This window comes from Ursus americanus, chromosome 3 (assembly GCF_024610735.1).
Source record: "Ursus americanus isolate L20-20 chromosome 3, mUrsAme1.1.p, whole genome shotgun sequence".
NCBI lineage: Eukaryota > Metazoa > Chordata > Mammalia > Carnivora > Ursidae > Ursus > Ursus americanus.
In genome coordinates this window covers 10,788,328-10,800,329 of record NC_142129.1, presented here as the reverse complement: position 1 = coordinate 10,800,329, position 12,002 = coordinate 10,788,328, and the positions used below count along the sequence as shown (strand labels likewise).

Below are 12,002 nucleotides of genomic sequence, written 5' to 3'. Positions count from 1 at the left end.
ATAAGTATTCATGAGTCTAATCTGAGAAAAATAAATAACTAAATACATTTTTAAATGGGCAAAAAGAGAGAAATCTCCATGCAGAATAATTCCAAATAAATTATGTAACTACCCTAATGGAGTGGCAGAATAATATGGGGCTGCACATACTGACTTCCTTTCAGAGGACATATGGAAGGGGTGGAGGTGGGGGGCCCAGGGCAACTGTACAGTGGGAAAAGCTGACACACACTACTTTTAGCCAGGTGACCAAGGTTAAGAAAAACAGTCACCAGTCATACTGACCGTGTGTACCTCTGATAGAACGTGATAAAAATGGTACTGTAACTGCATGTCTTCCTCGCTAAAACACACAGACCCAGTCTGAGCACGAGAAAAACATCAGACAAATTCTAACAGAGAGCCGTCCTACAATATACGTCTGACAGTACTCCTCAAAACTGTCAAGGTCAACAAAAACAAGAAAAGTCTGAAAAAAATGTCACAATTAAGAGAAACTTAAGGAGACATAATATCTAAATATAACATGGGATCCTCACAGTGATCCTGGAATACAAAAAGGACATTAAGTTAAAAGGTAAGGACCTATGAACAAGCTATGGATTTTAGTTAATAATAATAAATCAATATTAAGTACAACAAATCCACCATATAATCAATTAGTAATAATATGGAGACCTATGTATGGGGGACAAAGGGACATATATGGGAACTCTGTACTATCTGCTCAATCTAATCTGTAAGTCGAAAACTATTTTTTTTAAATATATCTTTTTTTTTTTTTAGATTTTATTTATTTATTCAACAGAGATAGAGACAGCCAGCGAGAGAGGGAACACAAGCAGGGGGAGTGGGAGAGGAAGAAGCAGGCTCATAGCGGAGGAGCCTGATGTGGGGCTCGATCCCAGAACGCCGGGATCACGCCCTGAGCCGAAGGTAGACGCTTAACCGCTGTGCCACCCAGGCGCCCCTAAAACTATTTTTTAAAAGATTTTATATATTTATTTATTTGAGAGAGAGAGAGAGAGAGCACATGCATGAGTGGGGAGGAGGGGCAGAGGGAGAGAGTGGGAGAAACAGACTCTCCACTGAGTGGGGAGCCCGACGATGCTGGGCTCCATCCCAGGACCTTGGAATCATGACTTGAGCCAAAGCAGATGCTTAACTGACTGAGCCATCCAGGCGCCCCAGTCTAAACCTATTTTTAAAAGTAAGACTCTTACTAAAAATATACAATTATGTTAATCACATACAAATTACATACAATTGTATAAAAAGATACAATTATACTAACGTAATAAGAAAAAAAAATCTATGTAAATTGCATACACACCCCCCCCAAATAAAATGAGAAATAAGAAAACCAGAGAAGAGTATATATAACTTACGTTATAGACAAAGGGGTAATACTACTAACATGTAAAGAGGGTCTAACAATAACAGAAGCAAATTAGGCCAACAATTTTATAGAAAAGATGGAAAGTCCAGAGAAAAAGAATGTGAACAGTTTTTAAAAATATAAAAATATGTTCAATCCTATTGATAACATGAGAAATGCAAATCAAAACTGTTCTGGAATATTATGCCCCACCTCTTAGATAGGTAAGGGTGAGAGGAAATGGGTCCTTTTATCACCGTATCGTACACCCCTTCTGGTGCAGCACTTGAAACAGGCTTCATTCAGACGCTCTGAGCCAGTGATCACAATTCTACGGATCTATCCGAAAGATACACCAGCAAAAATACAAAAAGACACACGAAAAAAACTATTCATTGCACTGCATCCCATCACTGTAGTCCTGGCTTATGGACACACTAACACTAACACGTCAGTGGAGTATATAAGAGAGGCTAGAAACGGATCCACATGTACACTGATAACTGATTTTTGACAAAGCTGCAAAGGCAATACAGTGGGGGCAGAATACCTTTATGACAAATGGTGCCGAAACAACTGGACACCCACATGCAAATGACGGCATGTCGATCCATACCTCACATGGTATACAAAAAATAAATCAAAGCGGATCACAGGTCTAATGTAAAACCTTAAACTATAAAACTTCTAAGAGAAAACATAAAAGGAAGCTCTTGTAACCTTAGGCTAGATAAGATTTCTTAGATAAAACACCAAAAGCAGGATCCATAACATAAAAGATGGATAAAGTGGACTTCATCAAAATTTTAAAACTCTGTTCATCAGAAGAGTACTTCCCTGTAGTAGTGAGTCTGAGAGGGAAGTAGAAGTATGAACTCATGTTAACTGTAAAAAAAAATCCTAGCTTTCTCAAGTGAATCAACTTAGTAGCTATAAGCATTCCCTTTAATGTCCCGATTATGGTCTCTAACTATTATTTCTTATTAAAAGGGCCCTTTTGGAGAAATTCCAAAACTCAGCCAGGGAATGGGCAAGATGAGCCGGGAACACACTATAGAAACAGGAAGCAAGAAAGTTATCAAAGACTAGTGGGTTTGTGTCAAAAGGACTCATTCGGGAGCCAAATTGAGTATGCGACCCCTGGCCAAAGATGGGGGCACTCTGAGTAGCAATAAGGATAATAATGAGAATGGACTGATTGCACCTAACAAATATGCTTAAATCCTCAACGAAAACTAGCTGACCGGCGTTGAAGAGTGTTATGGAACTGGCAGAGTGGGGTGACTGCCGGAGATGCCTGGCAGTCTGTTCCGAGGTGCGGCCAGCACCGCAACGGACACACCTGAGGTGGACTACCAGGCAGCACACACGGGAGGTGGAAGTCCACGTCAAATGTAGGACAGCCTCGCTGAGCCACCAGGAGTGTCAGCTGGACCCAACGTGATGTCAGCAGCAGCAAGCAACTGTGGCAGGTTTCCAGTCGGAACCGAGACAGGCATTCTTAGCTGAGACACGCAGAGGTGGTGAACGCAGGACTGGAACATCCAGGTAGCTGACTTCCAAGTGAAAACCTGAGCTCCATCTACTGTTGGAAGCTTCTACCCCAAGCCTGCATTGTTTGTAGGAGAACCTGCATCAGACCTTTATCTGGAGCCTTCCCTTAGCTCTTAAGGCTCATGAAACCCTACTGCAGACACTGGATTTGGTGGAATAGCAACCATGACCGTGAGAAAGAGCAGCGAGATGCTGCAGCACAGTGACCACAGAATGACGTGTATCCTGCAAGATGGCCACATCTTCGCTGGCACCGTTAAGGGTTTTAACAAGAACATGAACTTAATACATTGTGACTGTGATGAATTCAGGAAGACCAAGCCAAAGATTGTGAAGCCGCCAGAGTGTGAAGAAAAGTGGGATTTGGGTCTGGTGCTGCTACCTGGGGAAAACCTGGTTTCCATGACTGTGGAAGGACCACCCCCTGAAGATACCAGCACCGCTCAGACACCGCTTGCTGGCGCCGCAGGAGACGCTGGGCTTGGCCGGGCAGCTGGCAGAGGAGTGCCAGCTGCTGCTCCCATTCCCCAGGCTGCTACGGGATTAGGAGGCCCTGTGCGAGGGGGTGGGGGGCCATCCCAATAGGAAATGAAGGACTCCACAGGGAAGAGGCACTGTAGCAGCTGTTGCAATTGCTGCTCCTGCCAGCAGTGCTGGAGCCCCAACTCAATACCCACCAGGACGGGGGACCCCACCCACTCCTATGCGCCGAGCAACACCACCTCCAGGCTCCCCCACGTGGTATAAGACCACCCGTGGGCCTACCAGCTGGGCTTCCCCCTGCTCGAGGGGCACCAATAGGCATGTCTCCACTAAGAACGAGGCCTCCTCCTCTAGGAATTAGTGGTCCACCTCCCCCAGGAATGCATCCACCAAGACCCTAGGATACTGCTGATCCTTTTAAGTCCCTTTTTTCTCTGCAATGTGTCTTATGAAACTGTGTAGAGGGTCTGTGAGCTTTTGCTCCCTCTTTGCTGCATTGCATAAAGCAATTAAAAAAAAAAAAGAATGTTAGGGAATCAACTCATTATTCTAAAAAATAGTAAATAGAATTAAGTGTATAGCTTGCCTTCCTTTACAGACTATTCCACAGGATAACCCAGTTGCTGGTCTGAGGGAAGCTTCTCTTTCGAGAGCTATTTCAGGCAATCAATGAAGTCACAGTGGCCGAAGAGTTTAATACCAGCATTGAGCAACTGTTAATAAGGTCGTGGAGGCACGTGATCATCATCAATGGCTATGACATCACAATAAAGAACATCCAATGTTGTGATGTAAAATCACCCATTTCAGAAATCTCCCCCCAATTTTTTTAATGGTCTGATCACAGCTGTAGAATTAACTAAAAATTATGAAAATTCAAAGGAAAATAGAAAGTAATGACACCATGCCATGCAATGAGCCCAGACTGAAAATTCCATAGAACAAATGACGAAGTCTCTTCAAGGAAAATGTTGAGGAGTGAGGGGAATAAAGAGGAAGGAGAAAAAAAGAGAAGTGGAGGCGGAGTCAAGCAAGGGGACCTACCGTTGAAAGAACAACAAAAACACCACCCTAGTGCAATACACAGGCCTTGTGTGGGTTCCTGATCGTACGACCCACCATGAAAACATCTTAAAACAATGCAGGAAATGGAGGTAAACACTTTATTTCATCACATTAATTATTTTTAACTTTTTTTGGGGTGCAAAAATGGGACTGCATTACGGTTTTTAGGAAGCCCCTTCTTTTAGAGATACATACAAAAATATTTTTTAGTGGCCATGAGAACAATAGACAATTTGCAAGGACATACAAACAACAAGATGACTTACACTAGGATGGTTTCTTACGCAACGAAAAGGAATCCTAGGGGGGAATGGCATTTGAATCAGCAAATCCTAATCAAATAGTGAAACACAATGACCAATGATGACACTGTGCCAATAATTTATGATTAATTCAGCCCTTTCCAATCGAAGCCCTAAGGAAAGAAACCAAAACAAGCTTTCATATACATGGCCTTAAACATTTTAATTTTCATGAAAAGCACGTCCATTATCATTCCGGGTGCACAAGGAAAAACTGAGACTCAGAGTCTCCAGAAGCCACGGTCAGTGAACGCCAGTGATTCGAGCCTTCCACACAGAGCCAGAAGCCCTAGACGACGCCTACACGTATGCTTGGTAATTTAAAATGTTCAGACCTAACAAAGCAGAGGATAATACACATGGCTTCTTCATACATTTGCTCATTAAATATCTATTCTATAATTAACTATGATATACAGTCTCCTTCCAGTTTCCTTTGTAATGATTCTGAATGTTTCCTCTCTTTGAGTATAACTCCTCTCCAAAAGAGCCTTGTTGTAATAAACTTCTATTTTAGACATAAATGCAATTTTTCATATAAAAAGCATTGTAGATAAAAGGAAGAGAGGACAAGATTTGTAGCATTAATTTTTTTTAATGTTGCACATCAACATTTTTATGCTAAGTAGTAAGTTAGAGTTTGGTTCATAAAATTGTTTTAAATGAAGTGTGTGTTAAAGATAAGACAAATTTCAAGAATTATGCACTATTTGGTTTTAGAAATGAAATTCTTTACGGCAGCCTACTGGATGGTATGCAGTATTAAGTGTTGCTGCTAATAACTTGTAGCCATATTTAACACTACGTAAAATCATGTTATGAATGGAGCCGCACTGAATTGGTGCTTATAAGGGCAGGAATCTTCGCGTCTAAGAGGTAAGTTCAATGAACAGAATGTGAGGTCTGCATACGGAGTTGTAGCTGTGGCCTATCAGTCTCGGTTTCTATCACTGCAAACAGCCCCAATTTGTTTTTCCTCACGGACAGAGTAATGTGGCAATTAGGGTACAGAGCAGTACGTATGCAGGCAGAACGCCCGGGCACGTCTCATCTCTGCAGCTTACTAGCTCTAAGGACGACCCGCCTGCTGCCTACTGCACGTTCTGCGCTGCTTCTGCAGGCTTCCATGATATTCTGTCTGTATATATCTGTACCACCGAATTTAGTTTATTTCATTGTGAAATCATGATCTATTTAATAATGATATTATTAGCTCTTTGAGAGGAACTTATTCCTCCTCGGTCTAGCAATTTGTAAATACCTGGCACAAATAAATCTTTAAAAATATGTTGGTTGAATGAATATAAAAACTTTTCCAAGTCCTTCTGTTTTTCACAAGGCTTACTCTGCTCTGGGAAATATTTTATAGTGTGAAATATGCTCAGAAAAAAATATTAAGCTCTATTCATAGCTTTTCAATTACTATTATCAAAATTTCAAGGAGTGCCCACTTCTTAATAGCCTAGCTTCACCCAGGAGAAAATAAATCCTCTCCACTGTCCCCTGAGCAGCATTTTTGTACATTAACCTTCCCTGATAAAATAAGACCAATGTTCCATACTCTGTGCCTTTTACCTTGAGGGCTTCTGCTTAGGAGTGAAATTGGCTTCCTATCATCAGACAATTGGAAAGGCCAACGTGTATGTAATTAATCAATTTTGAGGCTCCTCTATCAACACGACTTTCTCCAAAAAGAAAAGACTCTGATTCATTATTATTATTACCTCAGCTATAATAGAATACTCCTCTCCTTTAATAAGAAAACTGATTGTGCCCATTCATTTCTATTTAAAAACACATACACTCTACAAAGGGTGGTGGCAGGGAAGCCTAATTCTCTGTTATAGAGAATTATGTGGTATTTATAGGCTACGCTTGATGAATTTTTTTTTTTTTTTTTGAGAGAGAGAGTGCACAGTTGGGGGGGGGGGGTATAGAGGGAAAGAGAGAATCTTAAGCAGGCTCCACACCCAGTGTGGAGTCCAACACAGGGCTTGATCTCATGACCCTGAGATCATGACCTGAGCCAAAATCAAGAGTCAGACGCTCAACCAACTGAGCCACCCAGGTGCCCTCTTGAGTTCATCTTTTATAAATTATTTCTTCTACACCGAGTGGCATCATACCAAGCGCGTGAATCACGTAAGTGGAAACACAATCATGGAGTGGAGAAAGCTAAAGCGTCAGTCTGACTCGGATTTGGAATGTGACTTTACTGTTAAAGAGTAGAATAACCCCTGAAAGTCCATTCATCTTTTTAAGACCCAGTCTGCTCATCTTTAAAATTGGGTCATATTGTCTCCACCTCATAAGGTGTTTTGAGAGCAAAACAGGTCTCAAATGGGAATGTGCATGGAACCACCTGAGGAATATTCTCAAAATAGACACAGCTACAACTCAAAGAACTACCTACTCTGAATTTCCAGTATGCTCTTTCAAAAAGCTACACATGGATACATGACGGTACATTTAGATATGTCCTCACAATAGTCATAGTAAAGAAATAAGGATGATCTCTACTGCTGAATAGAGTGGTTTCCAAAATATATTATGTGAGAAAAAGGCGGTAGAGACAGATGTATACAGTATGCTAAATTTCACATAAAAAGGGGGAAATGAGAAACTGTATACATATTTGTTTTGTTTTTGTTTTTATTTTTTGCAAGAATCTGAAAGATTCTGAAGGAGGGTGGTAGTGGCGGCGAGGGAGATAGGAACAAAAGCAAGACTTCTCCTGAGGTTATCTTTTATCAAGCTTTGCCTTTAGGCTATGTAATTATTGTAAAATACTTTAAATAATTAAAAAAATAAGGTCTTATAACTTCAAATCAACTGCAACAAATGAGCCTAACAGTATATTACATAGGCAGCATAACCACAGAAAGAACAAATTTTAATATTTAAAGTGAGAAATTTTTGATACAGTACTCTGGCTGGGGTATAATTTAAAGACAGACCTACAAAGAAATCTTAAATTTCACTCAGTAGCTTTACTGTTATTAGTAATGTGGGTATTATAAATCTGAAACTAGGTACTATATACTACAGAATAATGCAAGTATAGCATTTCAAGCCAGGATTTTGGGGAGGGGGTAAAGAAATAAAAATATAAAACAAAAGTTTAAAAACTACATATTAAAACTGGATTCAAATTATGTGAACCCATGATTTATACATATACACACACACATAACTTTTTGCTGTTTCTTAGTTCTGTTTACTGAAAAAATCTAAAAGCAGTGCCACCACAGTAGCAATAAGCACATCTATTACCTGGATCTTGGTTTCTAAATATCATCCTCCACGTTGAAGTATTTAGGATAATGTGGTGTGATATCTGCAACTTACTTTCAAATGGTTACAAAAAAAATAAAAGTCTATACATAGATAGAACACACGTGATAAAATGTTTAAAAAATTACAAATGGTTGGAATTGTTGTTCATCATACTAGCCTTTCAAATTCTCTGTAAATATGGCTCTTTACATGATAAAAAAGTTGACTAAGAAAAAAAAAAAATAAAGCTACGCAGATGATTTCAATGTCTAGTCCTGAGTGAGCCACTCCCCGTGCATGGATAAGGCTTGCAACTGGTTACCTTTCCTTCAATCTTTTGGAGCCCTCCATATGGATCCACTGAAATTCAGAGTAGGCATGAATTTTAACAGAAGGCTATAAAGCAAACGGCACAAGAGTAGGATTCAGAAAATTCCTACACTATCCATGGATGTACCGCACTCTTACGACACTGTTCTATGCAGTCTCCTCATCTGAGAAACAGAAACAGTGAACATGAGTGCTCGGCTTAAGAGGACCAGTCACTGGAGAGCCAAGTGAGACGATGATGACAGGGCTTCATACAAGTTAAAAGCTGTGTGGCTCTACAAATATTAAAACATAATTTTCCAACCTTTCAGGTACAGAGACTATTTTATAACTCATACATGGTTCTCAAGAGATTTCAGAGGTATGTTAACAGACAGTATGTCTTTGACACTGAGACTATCTACTCAGTCTCACATAAGGAGCATCTCAGTCTGCTTCAGAAGACAATATAAGATCGGGGCATCTTTAATGCTATTCTCTGTCGAAGCAAGTTGAACCCTCTTTCTCAATCTGTGGCTCATCCTAGGTTATACTCTGCTTTGCTAACTTGGTTCCTAACTCTGATGCATTTTTATGAATTTCACTGTTAAACTACTCCATATGCATGTAAGTCAAGTATGATTCCAATCAGGACAAAGTTATGAAGGATTAAGTGAACCTTTTAAAAGACAACTATGTAGGATAGTTTCAAAAACAAAGGAGAAAATGAAAAAGAAAAAGAAATCCTCCCCAGTTGACGTGAGAGACAGAACACTTACTTTCCTTCCTCTAAGATTGGCTTAGAAGTGCTGAGATTCTTGGCGTGTGTATATGCACACACATGTAGCTTACATGCAGTGGAGGGTGTGTGTGTGGGGGGAGGGCAATGCACCTTACACCATTCCTAAATAAGTACCCTCAAATCCCAGCCCTTCTAGCTGAACTTAACTTTGATATGTTTTCCACTTTTTCTTCACTTTCAGTTTTGATCATTTTGGGAACAACCAAGAACAAAATGCTCCCAAATTCAGGGAGAAAAAAATCTTAATTGGATAAGAAGTGATACCACCCAGCTGGAGCCATATGAAGCCCTTTATACAGCAACTTTCACTTGTGCCAATCTTCTTCCCAGAGGCTCATTTCATTTCCCTGCTGGCAACACGCAGATCACTTCACAGCTCATTGATACCGCCCTGGCAACCTTTTGTCTTCAACCAAAGGGAGATGCTGAAGCAATGCTCAATTGAACTAAGTCTACATGACACAGTGTGCTTGCGTCCTTGCCACAGAGGACTGTGGAAGGGGAGCTAAAGGAAACTCTGACACCTAGCATCCAATATTCCATTACGTTACCTACAATTGGATTATGATGAATTACGACGGCAGAGTTCACACAAACGCTGATGCCGTCTTTTCTATTCTTTTACCCGCACGCAGCACACTTCTATTGCATCCAGTCTCCAAAACTGATTCTCTGTCACTCATGGTTGAAAATGAAAGGCCAATGTTCAAATAAGTTTTTTTTTTTTTTTTAAGATTTTATTTATTTATTCGACAGAGATAGAGATAGCCAGCGAGAGAGGGAACACAAGCAGAGGGAGTGGGAGAGGAAGAAGCAGGCTCCCAGCAGAGGAGCCTGATGTGGGGCTCGATCCCAGAACGCTGGGATCACGCTCTGAGCCGAAGGCAGACGGTTAACCGCTGCGCTACCCAGGCGCCCCTCAAATAAGTTTTTAAACAGTTTCCATAGAGACTGAACTTGATATTTCCTCCCTTGTTCCTTTGGAATCACTGAGGGATCACCATAGGTTTTTGCTGATGGGCCATCTTTCTATAAGCCCTCCTAAGTGAAAGACTCCTGTATGGTTAAAGAACTTGCAAGCTGCACGGGTGAGTGGTGGGTGTGAGTTACTGCGTGCTTTTCCCTCAGAGACTTCACTGTATCCGGGCTGCCTTAAAACCTACCAGCCCTGCCACTATCATCCTCAAGGGCAGAAACACACCGGCAGCCACCGAAAGCAGCCATCACTCCCTCAAATGAGCTTTCAATGAACTAGGAAGAAAGCACATGTCAGTAGAGAAATAAGTGCACTCAGTCACAGCCTGAGATGCCCAGCCACCTGTATTTTACAAGAGGAGACAATCATGAACCCTTGTTAATGGGAATGGTATATTTAAATTGTCTAAAACTTTCTATTTATTTGGATTTGGCTAGCATCAGATGAACTGTGACCATTATCTCATCTTTGATCATAAATACATAATTGTAATTTTTTTAAAGTTTAGAAAATGAGGGGCGCCTGGGTGGCTCAGTCGTTAAGCATCTGCCTTAGGCTCAGGGCGTGATCCCAGAGTCCTGGGATTGAGCCCCGCATCAGGCTCCTCTGCTGGGAGTCTGCTTCTTCCTCTCCCACTCCCCCGCCTGTGTTCCCTCTCTCGCTGGCTGTCTCTCTCTCTGTCAAATAAATAAATAAAATCTTAAAAAAAAGTTTAGAAAATGAGAAAAGTTTTAACTTAGCAAATTTTGTCTTATGGATAGACTGTTTGGGGTCCATAGGCGAAAAAAGATTTTAAAAGGTGATGAAAACGATCCAGATGAGGGAAGTTCAGAAAAGCTTACTTGGAAATTCTGTGTAGAAGTCAGAAAATTTGAGTCCGTACTCAAATTTAAGAGAATGACTTAAAAATTATTTGTGGCACAGGAAAGCAGTAGTTGTGGTCAGTTTGGAAAACAACTGATGGACCCATTTCTTAGGTTGTATAATGCTGAGATAATGATAGACCAGAAAGGAGGAGATTTAAAAGTCAAACTCAAAGCTTCACACTTAGGCCCAGACCAAGGTGCCCAGGAGAGGAGGAGGGGAAGGGCCCACCAGGATTGTGGAGCTGGCCAGGAAAAGAAGACAGACTTGAAATTGATTGTAAAGGACTTCACCAGCATCTAGTGATATAATCAGCACCCATCACCCTGCAAGCCATCTTACAAAAGCATAGCATGACAGCTGCACTTCTGCTCAGGCCGGGGAAGAAAGGTATAATCCCCAAATGCTTGGGGATCTTGGTGTTTTGTTTTGTTTAGCTTGGAAAATGGCCTAACCAAAATAATTTTCTACGTTGTCATTACTTCCCAGGTTGGTCCCCCAAATTCATCTGCTGTGAGTGAAGAGTGAGAAAGGGTTAGTAAGAGCAATGGATTTCTACATCCCTTCCTATTTAATAATCAACTCAAAGTAATCTGGTTTTTACCCATATTTTGCTATGAAAACTGTACCTGATTAGGTTTCTTCTGAGCTGCCAAACTTAGTCTATCTTTTATGTTCTCACACCTTAGCTGATCACTCCCTTGCCTCTTAAAACTTGAAACCACCTTGGTCTCAGTGATACCACTCTTATAGTTCTCCTGTTTCTTTTCCATTAAGGTATTCTATTCTCTAGAGTTCTGCCACTGATCTTTTCTCTCCATACCTTCTTCCAGTGGGTAAGACTCCACTCCCAAGTTTTTAATTACCATTTACATGTTGGTGATTCTCAAGGTCTATCAGCAGGTCAAGCTACACATACGTGTGTGTATGTGTAAGCTGAGTAGAATCATACACACACACACACACACACACACACAATAGATATCTATAGAG

The 12,002-nt window shown here is 40.9% G+C and overlaps 1 protein-coding gene and 1 pseudogene across 2 annotated transcripts in view; one reads left to right on the top strand and one right to left on the bottom strand.

The window, feature by feature from the left end:
* The window catches only part of TPK1 (thiamin pyrophosphokinase 1), a 319,082-nt gene that overhangs the window by 108,543 nt on the left and 198,537 nt on the right, over positions 1–12,002 (bottom strand). The window lies entirely within an intron of this gene.
* Positions 3,098–3,846, top strand: LOC123788824 (small nuclear ribonucleoprotein-associated protein N pseudogene; annotated as a pseudogene).